This window comes from Neofelis nebulosa, chromosome 2, assembly GCF_028018385.1.
Source record: "Neofelis nebulosa isolate mNeoNeb1 chromosome 2, mNeoNeb1.pri, whole genome shotgun sequence".
In the NCBI taxonomy this organism is placed as follows: domain Eukaryota; kingdom Metazoa; phylum Chordata; class Mammalia; order Carnivora; family Felidae; genus Neofelis; species Neofelis nebulosa.
The window spans coordinates 159,571,322-159,589,273 of NC_080783.1; the positions used below are offsets into that span (position 1 = coordinate 159,571,322).

At 37.7% G+C, this 17,952-nt stretch overlaps 1 long non-coding RNA gene across 1 annotated transcript in view; it reads left to right on the forward strand.

Moving 5' to 3' along the window:
- The window catches only part of LOC131504547 (uncharacterized), a 100,312-nt gene that overhangs the window by 43,326 nt on the left and 39,034 nt on the right, over positions 1-17,952 (forward strand). The window contains exon 3 of the long non-coding RNA XR_009258050.1: positions 15,810-15,965. This is a non-coding gene — a long non-coding RNA (uncharacterized LOC131504547). The remainder of the gene's footprint in view (positions 1-15,809; positions 15,966-17,952) is intronic.

Below are 17,952 nucleotides of genomic sequence, written 5' to 3' on the forward strand. Positions count from 1 at the left end.
ATACATTTAAGAGCTGTTGGTCTATATATGGTATTTAAAGCATAGAACAGGATAAGATTACTAGAGAGTGTTAGGTAATGCACAGAGAAATCTGAGGCCAAGGGCATTCTAGTAAAAGAATTGTGAAAGATAGGTAGGAACCAGTAGAAAAGACTGGAAAGAAGAAATGAGAAGATAGAAGGAACACAGTGCTGGTATGTTACCAAGTGAGGAAAATGATTCAAAAAGGAAAAAGTGGTCATCTGTGTCAAATGCTGCTTAAAGGACAAAATGAGATTGAATTTGGCAATGAGGAGGTCATTGGTGATCTTGACAAAAGTGGTTTTCAAAGAGGTGTTTCAAAGAGGTTTCAAAAAGGTGTTCAAAACCTTGTTAGTGTCATTTCAAAGGAGAACAGAAGGAAAGGAAGTACAGACAGTTGAGTGTCAACGTGATTTTGAAGACTTTTATTGTAATGGGTGCATAAAAATTGGATGATAGCTAGAGGGAAATGTGGTACACAGGAGAGTTGTTTTTAAGATGATATATGTTATAACAGATTTGATGTTGATGGGATCATTCCTGTAGATGGAAAATATCAACCATCAGGGAAGGGAAGGAACAGTTATTATTGTTATTTTACTGATTCATTATCCTTGCTGCTAATTATTACTGTTATATGAGAACTGACATCTAAAATTCACATGTAAAAGCTTTATAAATCCTACAGTTATACCAATAGCCAATATTTACTGTTTACTGTATGACTGGGACTATTTCAAACGCTTCCAGTTGTCATTATCTTGCTTAATCCTCTCCATGCCTTTATTGTCACCCCCTTTTAGTGTATGAGAATACATAAGCTTAGAAGAGTTAAAAATTGTCCACAGTCTCACAGTCAGTTGAAGCCAGGGTTCAAACCCAAACCCAAGTTTGGCTGCCTTCAGAGTAGGCGGTAACTAAACTGCCTCTAGTCAGCTGCTTACTGTGCTTCACTCAGGAAGCATATTAGACTTTTTGTGGAGATTTCAACAAATAACTTCCTAGTTATTCCTAAGTCAACTAGAAATTTTATATCTTAGTGAAGATGTGGAATTTACCCAGATTTCCCACTGCTTATAGCTTACTTTTCACTTAAACATGATTGAATCTCTGAATTCCATGGACATTATGTAGATGAAAGGACCATCTTAGGACAGCAAGGAAAAAGGTCACCTATTCTTATGGGTGTCTTTGAGAATAGCATGTGGGGGAAATATTAAAAGATCTGCCAAGGGGCGCCTGGGTGGCTCAGTCGGTTAAGCGGCCGACTTCGGCTCAGGTCATGATCTCACAGTCTGTGAGTTTGAGCCCCGCGTCAGGCTCTGTGCTGACAGCTCAGAGACTGGAGCCTGCTTCAGATTCTGTGTCTCCCTCTCTCTCTGACCCTCCCTCATTCATGCTCTGTCTCTCTCTGTCTCAAAAATAAATAAACAAAAAAAAAAAAATTAAAAAAAAAAAAAAAGATCTGCCAAGTTTTGTGGCATTAGGTAGATTAATATTTATTTGTCCCAGTTTTCTTATCAGTAAAATGGAGATATGGTATACTTTGCAGGATTATGGCAAAGAGTACATACACATGAGGAATAATGTGTGTGAATTTTTCAACACAGTGCTTGGCACAGAGTAAGCACTTAATAATGCTCACAATTGCTTTTCTTCTCTGAGTAGTTTGGAAAAGGCAGTTCTTCATTACCAACTGAACTCCAAGGAGCTTTCTGAAATTACAGGGCCAAGGGAATTGCTTAATTGGAAGGAAATATTTGGGGGATTGAACAGGAAACTACATTTAGAATGCTGAGTTGTAAAGAGACTATCTCATGTTCTAGTTCTATTCAACCCAATTTCAGCTGGGCACCATGTGAAGCACGTCCTTCTTGCTACAGGGGTTACTCACCTAGACAGCTGGTTCAGTTTATCTTATAAAATCAACATCCTCATGAAGCAAACATTTTGGAGTTGTGCTATATTGTCAATGAGCTAATCCCAGTTTTTTCTTTTTTTAACTTCCTATATCAGTAGATTTCTTATAATTTTGCATAGAATCTCAAAAAATGAAATAGATAAAGGCAAACTGCTTGGATTGAAGAAAGGCTCAGCTTCTTCCTCGGCAGTTTTTACTTCTTACCTCAAGTGGTTCCCAAGGCACAGGAATGAAACTTTAGAATTCTATGGGACTTAGTTTGAAAATCATTGACAAAGACTATCTGGGCACTGGGGCGCCTGGGTGGCTCAGTCCATTGAGCATCCAACTTTGGCTCAGGTCATGATCTCGCAGTTCTTGAGTTCAAGCCCCATGTCAGGCTCTGTGCTGACAACTCAGAGCCTGGAGCCTGCTACAGATTGTGTCCCCCTCTTTCTCCGCCCCACCCCTGCTTGTGCTCTGTCTCTCTCTGTTTTTCAAAAATGAATAAACATAAAAAAATTTAAAAAAAACTATCTGGGGACTAGTAGCATCAGTAAATACATTTCTCAATAGTATTTATCAGTCATATACTATATTCCAGGCACTGTGCTGAGTGGTGATAGGGAGACTGGTGAATAAATCAGGCCCAGCCTCAAATTATATAAGCTTTAACTATAGGAAACTTTCTTGTATCAAATGACTACAAGTCCAGACCCAGAATGGCTATGAAAGGCAGTACAATAGTTCCGCAAAGGTGTCCATGTCCTAATTCCCAAAACCAGTGAATATATTATATGACATGGTAAAGGGACATTGAAATTGCTAATCAGATGAATTTACAATAGAGAGATTATCATGACTTATTGGGTGGGTCCGATATAATCACATAGTAGAAGAGGGAGGCAAAAGAAGGGTGAGAGTCAGAGACAGAAACATGATGATGAAGCAAAAGTCAGAGCGATTCAGTGTAAGAAGGACTTGACTTATCATTGCTGGCTTTGAAGATGGAAGAAGGCCATGAGCTAAGGAGCGTGGGTGGCTTCTAGAATCTGGAAAAGATAAGGAAATGGATTCTTTCCTACAGTTGCCAGAAAGAAATGAAGCCCTGCTAACATGTTGGTTTTATGTCAGTGAAACCCATTTTGGAACCCTGTCCTCTAGAACTATAAGATAATAAATTTGTTTTTGTTTAAGACAAATTTAGAAATTTGTTATAGCAGCAATATACAATGAATATAGTAACCTTCAGTGTTTGTTCACTCAGCAACTCAAAAAATCATGAAAGGCATAAAGATAGACCTATAGACAAATAGAATGGAACTGGGATTACAGAAGTAAATCCATATATTTATGGCCAATTGATTTTTGACATGAGTACCAAGTCCATTCAATGGGGAAGGAATTTTCTATTTAACAGATGTGCTGGAACAACTGGATTTCCCCATGCAAAGGAAAGAGTTGGATCTCTACCTCACATCATATATAAAAATTAACTTCAAGTGGGTCAACAACCCAAATATAAGAGCTAAAGCCATAAAATTTTTAGAAGAAAACATAGGGGCACTTTTCATTACCTTAGATTTGGCAATAGATTTTTAGATATGACACCAAAAACAAGAATAACTGAAGGAAAAAATAGATAAATTGGACACCAAAATTAAAAACTTTTGTGCATCAAAGAACATTGTCAAGAAAGTGAAAAGAAATCTAAAAAATATTTGTAAATCTTTTTTATCACAGATAAAAGTTTATATCTAGAATATATAAAGAGCTACCATAACTCAACAACACAAAGACAAATAACCTAATTAAAATATGAGCAAGGATTTGAATGGACATTCCTCCAAAGAAGAGATACAAGTGACCAATAAGTGTATGAAAAAGTGCTCAACATCATTGGGAATTAGGGAAATGCACACCAAAAATACAATAAAATACCACTTCACACCTACTGGGAGGGCTATAATAATATATTTTTTAAAGAAAATAGCTAATATTGGCAAGGATATGGAGAAATTGGAATCTTCTTATGTTGTTGGTGGGAATGTAAAATGTAACCCCTATGGAGAACAGTTTGGCAGTTCTTCCAAGAGCTTGACATAGAATGACCTTAAGCTAGCAATTCCACTTCTAAATATATAACCAGAAGAATAAAAAGCAGGGACTCAGATACTTGTATGTCAGTGTTCACTGCAACATTATTCATAATAGCCAAAAGGTGCAAATAACCCAAGTGTTCATCAACAGATGAATGGATAAACAAATGTATATATGTACCATGGAATACTATTTAGCAGTAAAAAAAGAATGAAATTCTGAAGTTTTTATATAAATATTTATTAAGCTGAAATTTTCACAATATTTTAATTCTTTTCTGAAATTGTTCTACAAATAGCTCTATACAACACTGAAACTAGTGATTTAATAAATAAGAATGTATGTATCACTTTGCAAAAAAAAACCTATACATTTATGTCTATATATGATATTTGTAGAATCATTTTCCCAAGGTTCATGGAACTAAAGTGTGCACCAATCACATACACATACTACATACATTACAGATGTACCTTGGAGATAATGCAGGTTCAGTTCTAGACAACCACAATAAAGCAAGTATTGCAATAGAGTGAGTCAAATTATTTTTTTTGGTTTCCAAGTGCATATAAAAATTATGTTTTTACCATATTATAATTCATTAAGTGTGCAATAGAATTATGTCTGAAAAAAAACTATGTATGTACCTGAAATAGAAAATAATTTATTGCTAACAAATGCTAACTACCATCTAAGCTTTCAGTGGGTCATAATCTTTTTGCTGGTGGAGGGTCTTGCCTCAATGTTGACAGCTGCAGACTAACCAGGGTGTGGTTGCTGAAGGTTAGGGTGGCTACAGCAATGTTTTAAAATAAGACAACAATGAAATTTACCACATTGATTGACTCTCTCTTTCATAAAGGCTCTTTGGCATAAGATGTTGTCTGACAGCATTTTACTCACAGTAGAACTTCTTTTAAAATTGGAGTCAGTCTTCCCAAACCTTGCTGCTATTTTATCAACTAAGTTTATGTAATATTCTAAATCTTTTGTTGTCATTTCAACAATCTTCACAGCATCTTCACCAAGAGTCAATTCCATCTCAAGAAACCACTTTATTTGCTCATCCATAAAAAGCAACTCCTCATTCATTAAAGTTTTATCACAAGATTGCAGCAATTCAAATATAATAATGAAAAATTTTGAAGTGTTATGAGAATTATCAAGATGAAATGCAGAGATACAAAGTGAGAAAATGCTATTAGAAAAATAGTGCCAATCAACTTGCTTGACACAGGTTTGCCACCAACTTTCAATTTGTAAAAAACACAGGATCTGTGAAGTGCAATAAAGACAAGTGCAATAAAATGAGTTATGCCTGTATATTCAAATCAAATGGGTTTATATTAAGTGTCAAGTTAAAAGCTATATAAGATTTATAACCATATACAAAATATGAATTGAATCAGGAATACACTGTTGATAATGGGTACCATACTTCACAAACCTTCAACCTTGAAAACTTTATGCCAAGTGAAATAATCCAGAACCAAAAGGACAAATATTGTGTGATTCCACTTACTCGAAATATCTGGAATAGGCAAATTTGTGGAGACAGAAAGTGGATTAGAGGTCACCAGGGGCATGGGAGACTGGGGAATGGGAGCTGTTGCTGAATGGCCAGTTGCAAAGTCTCTGGGGTGATGAAAAAGTTTTGGAAATAGCGGTGATGGTGGCACAACATTGTGAATATAATGCCGGTGAATTGTATACTTAAACATGGTTAAAATGGCCAATTTTGTGTTATATGTACTTTACCACAATTTTAAAAAGTCATCAGAGACCCAGGTTTTTTCCTTCTTTTCTCTTTGCTGTCCACAGCATCTGCTTTATCCTAAAGCTACGTCTACCTCCATCATCCTCCTCCCTCAGACAACAAAAACTGTAACTGAGTTATGAGACCAATGAAACCATAGTAGGGCAAGATGAATGATAGTAACATGCAGGTCACAGGAATGATGCAGCCAAAAATAGTGATGTCAAGAAAATTAAGTGATGTCAGCGTGGATTTTTATTTCCAGAGACAGAGTTTAAAGGCAGGAATGGAAACCAAATGTGTGATTTAGAGGAGAATAGGCAGAGATGTGGGTGAGGAAAGACTGCAGACAGTAAGGAGGAGATCAGGTTGATTTTCGATGGGATCTACTAAGGGAGGAAGAGGGCTCAGCAGTAGAGCCAGCCTTCAGAAACACTAGGGGTTAAAGATTTAGTCTGCTAGCCTGGAAGGAAGCTTCTGCCAGGAAACCTACACCTGCTTTCTTGCTGCCCTTCTGCAGTTCCTCTGGCATCCTGGTTATGGCCAGAACTTTGCACCAATGAGAGCTGTTCTGAGACACAATACAGAACTGATGGGCAACATTCAAGAATATGATCTGGGTTTCATAAATCTTTGTTCTCTATAACTTAGCTCTATGGTCTTTACCAGAGTGGATATTTGTTATTGTTTTTATTATTGTTGATAAAGATAAGAATATGATGAGCCCTTTTGGTCTTACTGGATGAGATTTTTATGATGAATAGTGAAGGAAGATAATGAAATAATATGTAGAAAACCCCCACTTTTGTGAAGTTTGGTATTTTGGAGCCCATGGAATATACCATATTGTTAACATCATCACTTGGGCCATATCATTATCTATATTGGGCTGAATGCTGGGCCTGGGATCACATTCATCACTAGTGGAAAGGGTAGTCAGCCTCAGGGGAGAGTAGCATTAGAAAGGCTGAGTCAGGAGCCCAAAATCATATCCAGGAAGTTAGTCAGCAGGCTGATATCTAGGAGGCTAAGTCCCAACAAAGATGGTGTTCCCAGAAAGTTGAGATATTGCACTACCAGCCAAAGATGCAAGTGTGCTCAAAGCACTTGGAATCAAGCAGGTCTGAAATATAGACAGAAGACTAGATTTTGCTTACTTCCTAGCCTCAAGCTGACTTTTATAGCCTTTGTTGTTTGTTCTGCATGGTTTAAAGGTCTGGCAGTTTCCAAGGTCTTGATGGGCAGAGGTTGAGTGGATTCATTTGATGGTTCAGGCTCAAAGTCATGATGATTAGAGGGCAGAATGGTATATCCTGAGACTGATGAATGCCGTTGGGATCTCTGGAACATATAATTCAGAATTTTGGTCTTCTAGTGTTACTTGAGAGCTGTGACAGTGCTGAATCTTAACGCTTTCAGGCAGGATCCCTACCACCCACAAAGTACTTTTGCGTGGATTAGAAAAAGGTATCGTGTCCCCTGGGTGATGCAAGCCCCAAAGCCAGGACACAAAGCTTGATGAGCAGAGTTTAGGCTTGATTTCAGACCCTAGTCATTGTTTTAGGTGGGTATTTTTATCTGGTAGGCAGCCTTCACATTCATACAGGATCCAGCTTCCCAGTCTTTACAGAAAGTACACGAAGGATAGGATTAGCAGATTCTGGCAAGTCTCAATGTGTGAGAGTATCAAGTACATCAACAGAAGGTGTTTTGACTAGCTAATTAATGAAAACAGAGTTAGGAAGCCTTATTTTCTGACCAACCTTAGATGCAACATTACTGTGCCCTAAAGATCCTTGCTTTTTATTATGTAAAACTGCTGTTTTATTTCAATTGATCAGCTTTCTATATAAAAAGACCAGCTTTCGGGGCGCCTGGGTGGCTCAGTCGGTTGAGCGTCTGAATTCAGCTTAGGTCACGATCTCGCAGTTCGTGAGTTTGAGCCCCGCATCGGGCTCTGGGCTGATGGCTCAGAGCCTGGAGCCTGCTTCCGATTCTGTGTCTCCCTCTCTCTCTGCCCCTCCCCCATTCATGCTCTGTCTCTCTCTGTCTCAAAAATAAATAAACATTAAAGAAAAAAAAGATCAGCTTTCTATATGTGCAAGAAAGGTTTGATTTCATTTCAGCAAACTAACATCTTAATTCTTGTTATCAAGGTTGGGTCCTGTTTTTCTTGTACCTGGGATAACCTCAATTTGGATAGGTGGGATTTATACATGGGGGTGGAAAGGCAAAGAGAATTTATGATCAGCTTGGAGCAAATATTGGTCTAAACTCAGTGTTAGAATGACTAACAGGAGGAGTATGGCTTTTTAAAATTTCATATGTAAGTAATATCATGAAGTATTTATCTTTTTCTATCTGATTTACTTAGCATAATGACTTCAAAGGCCATCATGTTGTTGCAAATGGAAGGATTCCTTTTTTTATGAATGAATAATATTCCATTGTATATACACCAAATTCTTCTTATCTATTAATATGTCAATAGATACAGGTTGTTTTCATGTCTTAGCTATGGTAAATAATGCTACAATGAGCAGGGGAGTGCAGATATATCCAAGATAATGACTAATTTCCTATATAGAGAGTTGCTGGACCATATGGTAGTTCTATTTTTAACTTTTTGTCTAATTTGTTTTTATAATATCTTTTTATATATATTTTTTATAATATCAGTTAGATTCACAATCAGATAGGTCAGGAGTATAGCCACCAGTCACAGAATCCAGTCTACTAATTAAATATTCACTGATTGCATATTGTGTTTTAGGCAATGCACTAATAGCTGGCGGTACAGAGTTGATCAAAAAGACAAAAGCAAGAAAAGAGACACTGCAGTATGGTATTAATAGCCCTTATTACAGTGTTCTGTGGTATCATGGGGTGGAGCACTGAGGCCATTCCTGAGGAATTGGGAACCCTCTTTGAGAAAGTAAAAGTGTAAGAATTAACCAAATGAAGATGTGCAAACCCTAGAAATAAGAGGGAATATGGCACATGCAAGAAGCTACAAGTAACTAGGGAGGGCTAGAGCATGACTGTAAGGGAGGTAGTGGTAGGAAATGGGGATTGGTGGGAAGTCAAGACGAATAGTTAGGAGACTACTCTAGTAATCTAGGTCAAAAATGATCATGTCCTGAACTAAGGTAATGACAGTAGAGATGGAAAGGAGTGACAATTAAAAGACATTAAGGATGTGGAACAAAGGATTGTTATTTGGTTTGGATATGAAGAGTGGGAGAAGGAAGTATCATGTATGGTGCGTAGGTTTCTGATTGGGCATTTGAAATATTAAGGCAAGTAACAAGAGGGGGAAATATGGGAAAGAGAAGAGTCTGAGGGTTACCCTTCTTAGTATTCTAGTCAAGTTTCCTAGAGATCTAGCTTCCCCTCACCCCCTGAACTCAGACTGTTGCAGGGGCCTGACAATCTCATTTGTCTCCTTGAGGGCTACAACTGTACCCCTAGACACAAGCCCATAGTCACCACCTCCATGGCCTGGAGATCTCTCTGATATGGACAGAATTCCTTGAACCACAGTTACAATATACCAGGACATCAGTGTAAATTCCTGCTGAGATCCCTCTCTACCATGCTAAGCCTGACAAATGTACTCTTGGTACTGAGAGCCTTGTGCCTGATGGTGCATGACATTGACCTATGTCTTCACTTCACTTCACTACACTTCCCTTTGCTTCACTTCGCTCACCTTCTATTACCAGGCCAGCAGCGCCAATAATGAATTTTCCCCTTCCTTGGTAACCCAATACTGCTGACAACCCTATAGCCCTGTCCCAAACGGGCCTGAGTGATGACACTATGGATAAAAGGGGCCTGGAAGCTTAAGTAGCACACAGAATTCTACTTTGCCACCTCTAACCCTGTCTTTGACAGATGAACTACTATTTAATATCACTGAAGCTGCAGGAAGGAAGGGTACACAGTAGACCCCCTTATCTCCAAGGGATACATTCCAAGACCCCCAGTGGGTGCTGAAACCATGGATAGTACTATACCTTATATATACTATGTTTTTTCTTATGTATACGTGACTAAGATAAAGTTTACTTAGGAATTAGGCACATTAAAAGATTGATGATAATTTATAATAAAATGGATCAATTATAATATATTATAATAAAAGTTATGTGAATGTGATCTCTCTCAAAATGTCTTATTGTATGGTACTCACCCTTATGATGATGATGATGATGATGATGATGATGATGATGATATAAAGTGATAACATGCCTATGTGATGAGATGAAATAAGGTGAATGACATAGGCGTTGTGATGTAGCTTTAGGCTACTATTAACCTTCTGATGATATATCAGAAGGAGAGTCATCTGCTTCTGGACTGTAGTTGACTGTGAGTAACTGAAACCAGGGAAAGCAAAACCACGGATAAGGGAGGACTACTATACTTTCCCATTATTTCCCTTTCTCCCTCTCCCAGAGAGCACATAGCTGAAGGGTGGGCCCTCTATTAAGTGCCAGTCACTTTCATCTTCTTAGGTATGATCTGAAACTAGTTTTTGGTCTTGTTAACCTAAAACAAAGAGCGACCCAACCAAAGAGAGACCTAATAAAAATTAGAAGGCTCTTAAGCCATTAGGTTCGCTCTTAAAATTATTACCTGTGGTGAGTACACAATATTCAACACCTTTGCTCCATGTGCAACCTCTCACTAGGCATTTAAAACCAATTACCTTATGTACAGATTTGTCAGAGTGCTTGACTTAATGCAGCTCATTAAACCTCATGGAGATAAGTGACTCAAAGATCCCTGCTGGCAAGAACACCTCTTCTGGTAAGGTTTTCATTGCTGACAGGCATTGGAACGTTGACTAACCAGCAAATGTGACAAGGTTTAATATAACTCAGAAGTTTAAAACCTGCACAGGGACTTTTGGAAACCTCATAGGCTGCCATGCTACGGAATCCAATCTTTTTCCAAGGAAAAAAAAAGGCATGCAAGCTGGTGTTAAAGGTGGGGGAGCAGTCAACAAAAACTGTCTGATGGTCATTTTTCTGTGTGGAATTGTGGTATGGTTCTGGAAACTCTTCCTAGCCACCCCATTTCTGTTTCTCTGAGCAAAAGTCATAAGGGGGCAGAGGCATGACCCTCAGATAAGACAGCATGAGTGGTATGTAGGGAGAGGGCTGTCAGTATATCATCTCTTTCTCAAAGATAGTGTATTTGAGCATTGGGGCTACACTGAATATGCCTGCACATTGCGTTGTGCCAGTTACTCCAGTGGTGGCAGAGTGGATGAGCAGAGTGCTGGAGCTGAAGTATACCAAAGAAAGAGCTATGACTTCTTGGACCCCAAGTAAACTCCTTGAACTGGTGGTAGAGGAGTCAGCTGGATTTTGATGGGGAAAGGAAGACTCTTGTAAAAGTAGTGCTATACCTCAGTTAGCAGGAGCTGGGGCACGGCAGGCCCTGCTGTTTGACACAGGTTACTTCTGATAGGTGTGGGGATAGCCTCCATCTTCAAGATACCAGCATGGCATTTTACAGGGCATCATGGGGTGGAAAGCTGTAACTTTTTTCTTTTAATTTTTACTTTTTATTGAAGTACAGTTTGCATATAACGTTGTATTTATTTCAGGGGTAAAACAGTGATTCAACAATTATGTACATTATAAAATGCTCACCATGGTAAGTTTAGTTCTGTTACTGTACAGAGTTATTACAGTATCATGGACTATATTCCCTATACTGTACTTTTCACCCCCATGACTTATTTATTTTATAACTGGAAGTTAATACCTGTTTCTCCTCCTATTTCATCCATCCTTCCAACTCCCTCCCTTCTGGCAACCACCAGTTTGTTCTCTGTATTTGTGAGTCTACTTCTGTTTGCTTGTTTATTCATTTGTTTTGTTTTTTAGACTCCACATATAAGTAAAATCATATGGTATTTATATTTTTCTGTCTGACTTATTTCACTTAGCACAGTACCCTCTAGGTCCACACATGTTGTGGAGAGTTGTAACTTGTGATGGAGGTGGTTTCAAGCAACCTCTTCAAGATATGTGGGGACCATTCATAATCTACTGAGTGAATGGTGAATTGTTTATCACAGAGAGTCTGGAGAGAGATCAGAGGGATTCATTTTGATAAGGGTTATAGGCAGTTACACAGTCTGGATCTGACTGGTTGTTGGAGAAAAGAAGTTTTGAGCGCATACATCAATATACACATATTTCTTATGTAATAGTTATCACTTATTGGACACATTACTCTCAAGCATATTACATACAACTCCCCAGTCTATACTCATAATGATCCTATAAGGTAGGTATTATTTTCCCAGTTATACAAAGAAGGTACAAAAATATACAGTAATTTTTTATCCCAAAACATGTGCTCTGATTCAGTTTTATGTAGTTCAACTGGTAGCTAAGGACTTTAATTCTTAATATTATCAGTTTAATTTGATGAGGAAATATAATGTTTTTCAGCTGGCTTATTAGACTCTGGCTGTTTATTGTAAACAGACTGCTTGCTCAAGATGAAGAGAAAAATAATCGAGTGAAATACAAATGCCTTATCTCTGTGCATAGGCACATGAAACTGGTTTGTGGGATTGGATGAAGAAATAATGTGTGTAAAAATATCAAGCACAGTGTCTGGAACATAGTGGAAGCTAAAAAAAATTTAGTTTATTTTATTCTCCATCTTAGAGTTATATAAATTGTCTTTAACTAGGAAAAGACTCAAAATAAAATTGTATGAAGAGTCTAAAGGCTATTTTAGATTTTGTTTAAAACTGGAAGACTTTCTTTTAACACACAGGTTTTTAAAATACTTTTTAAAAAGTTCTTCTCTCTCTCTCTGTTTTTAAATCACATCTATATTTAGATCTACACGTTTTACCTGTAAGCTACTTGTGTACTTAACACCCTTCCTTATATTAAGACCAGAAGCATAGGATAGGAATGAATTAGGGATGGGTGAATCCAGCTGTACTCTTGAGTTCACTGAACATCTCATATGATTTTTCAAATGTTTTGGGCTCACTGAAATCCAAAACAGGTTTCACCCATTGCTTATACTCTTCAGTTTGGAGCATGTGCAATTTAAGGGAAATTTAATCCATATGTTTCTGATTCGTTTACACTTAAATAGTCAAAATATTGTTTTTAATAGTTATTTGATGCCTAAGTAGCCTTTTGAACCTTTTAAATAAGCTTTTAGAGGCTTGCATTTCTCCTGAAAACAGGAAATCATGTCTTTCCAAGGAGGTAAACTAATTCATACATCTGAAAACTCAGGTTCAGTTGAAAACACCCCAAAACCACAGTTTTTTAATGGCCTGTCTGCCTGGCAAATGAACACTCAGCTTTAGACTAAATGCTATTTGAATACATCTACTTCTTGCTGTATATTTGGACTGGACATCCATTTCAGTTGGTGTTGGGCTATTTTGAGTAGTGGATTTAGGGTTCTGAAGCTTCAAATTTACCTGGTTTTTTATTTTGGTACAATTATTTTCAGTTTTGATGTATTCTATCTCTCCTGGTTAGTAAACTAACATGGCTACTTATTTTCCCCAAATATTTCATGTGTGATGAATTCTTTTTGTGTTTTTCTCTTTTTCTTCCTTTTACTTCACTAAGTATCTTATATATTTTTTTAAATATGAAAGTATCTGATTTCCAACAAAACTATGCAGAATTTCAATTGAGATATGTGCATTAGCTTTCACATGTATGCCCAAAGACTGAGTAAAATCATGGTAGTCCAAAGGAAATTAGGCAACAGAACCTGCAAAGAAGAGAGGAAGGAAGGAAGGAAGGAGAGAAAGAAAGAAGAGAAAGAAGAGAAGGGAAGAAAGAGAAAGAAAGAAAGAAAGAAAGAAAGAAAGAAAGAAAGAAAGAAAGAAAGAAAGAAAGAAGAGAAAGAAGAGAAAGATGGAAAAGAAAGGAGAAAAGGAAGGAAGAGAAAGAAAGGAAGAGAGAAAGAAAAAGAAAGTTAATTAGTTAATGATGGCAATAACAACAGGAAAACAAGACACCACATTAAACAAAAAAATTTTTTTTTGGTTGCATTCCTAGCTCTTGTAAATTTTCATTTTTATTCCCGCCTTCACAGAAAAATAGTATCTAAACCATATTTCAGTTTGGTTCAAAAGGTCTGTTTGGCTCTTTATTGAGGATCATAACAGTTGTTAGGAAGTTAATCTCTAAAATGGATTACATTGCCCTAAATTAACACACTTTATTTAAATTTCAGTAGTGCAGGTTGTAAACATAAGAGAGTAAGTATTAAGTGAACTTATGGTGCTATCTTCTAGTGGACATGGTAAAGACACTTTGTTTCTAAATTATTTTCACATGATTCAGTTTGCTGCCTTGCTGTTGGTCATAATTCAGGAAGAATGCAAGAAAATATTTCATTAAATAAGTGATAGCATATGTAAAGACCAATACTTTTTTTTTAATTTTTTAATGTTTATTTATTTTTGAGACAGGGAGAGACAGCATGAACGGGGGAGGGTCAGAGAGAGAGGGAGACACAGAATCTGAAACAGGTTCCAGGCTCTGAGCTGTCAGCACAGAGCCTGACGCGGGGCTCAAATTCACGGACCATGAGATCATGACCTGAGCCGAAGTCGGATGCCTAACCGACTGAGCCACCCAGGCACCCCAAGACCAATACTTTTGAAATTAGGAAATTCCATTCTCTGACCTGTGAGGGAAATGAATTTAGGAAAACTGGTGGAAAGCGTTTAGAGGGAAGAGACCTACATGTTAATGGTTGATGAGAGTAGTAGCTGCTATATAATTTTGTGTGCTTATATGAGTGCTTGTGGGTTTTGTATTTACTGATCTTTCAAGAGACACAGTTGTGATGTAGAAGAAGAAACATGAAATTTAGTCAGAAGACCTGTTGTGTTCCCAGCTATGTGCCCATGAGAAGATTACATACTTCTCTGAAGTATCACATTAAACAAATTTTGGGGAGGAAGAACTTACTATGTATGAGGGACAGATTCATTCTTGAGTTACAACATTGTAGTCTCTTCCCCTAAGGAGTTCATTGCTAACTATTACTACATAGTTTTAGAAATGCTTCAACAGGGGCGCCTGGGTGGCTCAGTCAGTTAAGCCTCTGACTTCAGCTCAGGTCATGATCTTGCACTTTGTGAGTTCAAACCCTGCATAGGGCTCTGTGTTAATAGCTCAGAGCCTGGAGCCTGCTTCGGATCCTGAGTCTCCCTCTCTCTGTCTTCCCCTCCCCCACTTGCACTCTGTCTCTGTCTCTCAAAAATAAATAAATGTTAAAAAAAAGAAAGAAAAAAAGAAATGTTTCAACAGTTCACCTAGAGTGGTAGTGAAGTCCAGTATCTGCAGGGTATTTAGACTTAGTAGGTTATGAAAGGTTTGAACTGCATCATGTAGGATAAATAGAACTTATTAATTAAGAGCAAAGGGTAGAATAAAATGGTGTGACATGTAGGGGGAATAGGATGCAAAAAAGCATGGAAGCATGAAATAGTGTTACTTGGTTAGTTTGGTATAGTAAACTTTGGGTAGTTTACTATAGCCAGATCATAGAGTTTGACTTAGATGTTCACATTTTTTTTTCTGAAGAATATCATTAAAAAATTCTAAGAGGGTAGTTTACTATAGCCAGATCATAGAGTTTGACTTAGATGTTCACATTTTTTTTTTCTGAAGAATATCATTAAAAAATTCTAAGAGGAATGATAGCAGATTTGGGCAGTAACTCAGCAGTCAGCAAAGTATAAGGACATTTGGTAGTAAGATGAAGTTTGCTTGAAGTTTGAACCACACGTGTTCCTCCCAATCTCTACAGATTTGGTTGAAGAACAGGGAAGAGAAGGGGGTTGTTGGATTTCATAGACCCTTCTGGTTCAAAGCATCTGCATCTGCTGAATTAGTTTATTGTATGGATTCTCTCCTTATCCTGCACATTTTCTTAATCTTTATTGTGTAAAAACAGATGTAGAACTTAGTTCCTTTTTTCCTTTTTGTTTCTGTTCTCTTTCAGGAAACAACCACTTCAAATTCATCCTATTCTACCATGAAGACTACTTGTGGGAAGAGAGGAAAATACTTTTTGCCTCCTGCAAAATAAAGTTGATCTGATGGAAGTGTGGGTAAGTAATAAATTGAAGAACATCAAGATAAGAGGCAAGTACACCAGGTATGAAGCTATTATCAAAGAGCAAAATGCTGAAGACCTGAAGTAAGGCAGTGGCATTAGCAGTAGAAATGGTGAGGGAAGAATATATTTGAGATATATTTCAAAGAGGGAATCCTCAGGAGTGGACTCAGTGACTAAATCAATCTGGGCCAATGGTATAGGGGAACATGATAGAGCAGAGGTGTGAAAAGATTGGTAGGGGATGAAGGGCTCTGTTTGTCATTTAGAATTTTGTTTGGGATAGTGAACAGTTAGAGGTGACATCCACTGTTTGAGATACAGAAAGAAATGCCTATTTTGGGAGAAATTTAGAAGTCCAGTTTTTGGCAAATTGGGATTGAGGTACTAAATGAAGGTGTTAGGAAAGTACTTAGATGCGGGTGTCTGGAATTTCTTCTAAGAGTGGTCTGAACTGGAGAAGTGAGGTTTAGGAGTGGATTATTTAGGGACTATGCTCAAGTGCAAGTCTAACAAACTCAGCTACAGGAGCTTAACCAAATTGTTATTTTTCTTAAGTAAAAAGACCCCAGAGTTAAGTAGTCCAGAATTAATGTGGTAGTTCTATGATTTCACCAGTGTTTCGGGCTCTTTTTATCTTTCTGTTCTATCGTCCTTAGTGTCTTTGGTTAGGTTTCCAAGAAGCTGTGTCTTATATGAAGATTCAGGTCATGAGATTCATTAAGGGAATGCTCTTCTTGAGGATAAAACCTATAAGGGAAAGTGTAAGGCAGGATGGAGAAGGGGAGAGAGCAAGTAGTTTTACCAACTTAATTATTAAAAGTGGACCATGCATGAACCAGTGACGAGTGTGTCATGAACCAAGGGTTATGACTAATCCCATTCTATGAACATGTGGTCCAAGGAAAAATCAAAAGAATGGATGAAGAGAGGAAGGAATTCAAGGAATATAAAGTTCTTCTTTCAAGTAGTCTGACTTTGAATGGAAAAAGAGTAGGTAGGGGGTTGGGGGAGGGGAGAATATGGGTTAAAAGAGAATTTTAAATAATAGAGCTGCCTGCAGGAATGTGATAAAGGGAAAAGGCAGTAGAAAAGGAAGAACCAGAAGAGAAGGAAGACTGAAACTTTAGAAATGAGAGAAATTGGTTGGTGGAGTGATATCATAGAGTTGGCAGGGAGTCTGGAGTACAGATGAAATGATTAGCTCTAGATGCAGGGAAGGACACATTTTTACTGATCGAGGAGGTAAAGACATAGAAATAAGTGGGTTTACAAACAAATATCCTGGTGGTGGCAAGTGAGGAGCTGAGGAATTCTTACATTATTGCACTTAAATGTATTTCCTCGGCAAAATACAGAAAAAATCATCTGTTGAGCATGTGTGTGTGGAATAGGAGGCGTCAGTGATGGTAGGATGGGGGGAGAGGTGTAAAATGCTTAAAAGTGGTGAAAGTTTGAAGCAGCCACTGAAGGGAATAGGAGAAATGTCTGATTAGAGCTGCCTGGCAGCATTTCAGGCCCAGCTGAGGTTGAAGATCATGAATTTGTAGTAGCAGCAACCCTGGCTGTGTGATTTTCTCCAGCAATGCTTTATAGTTGGGGATAGCATCTGGGGAGATGAGTTGGGCTATTAAATCAAGAGACATTACACATGTGATTCATTTTCTAGTTGTTAAATACCTTTCAGTTGTAGATTACAAAGAGACTATGGATATACATGAATGTCTGCACCTGCATTTAGGCAGTAGAATGGAACACTGTTGTTGGGTGTAGGTGGATTTAGAAATCAGCCAATAGCAGTCTCAACTTTTCTTTGGTTATTTGGTGCTGATGCTAGTATTGATTATGGTTTAGAGACCAAATGGGATTAGGTAGATGGATGAATATCTAAGGGTGAGTTTGAAGGAAAAAAAAATGGCCTACTTTCTGCAAGTTCACTTCAGATATGTTTGTGTTTGCTTGATACTTTTATGACCCAGGGATTTATAATCCATCCAGAATTCTGTGGCCAGATAAATCTTTCTAAAAC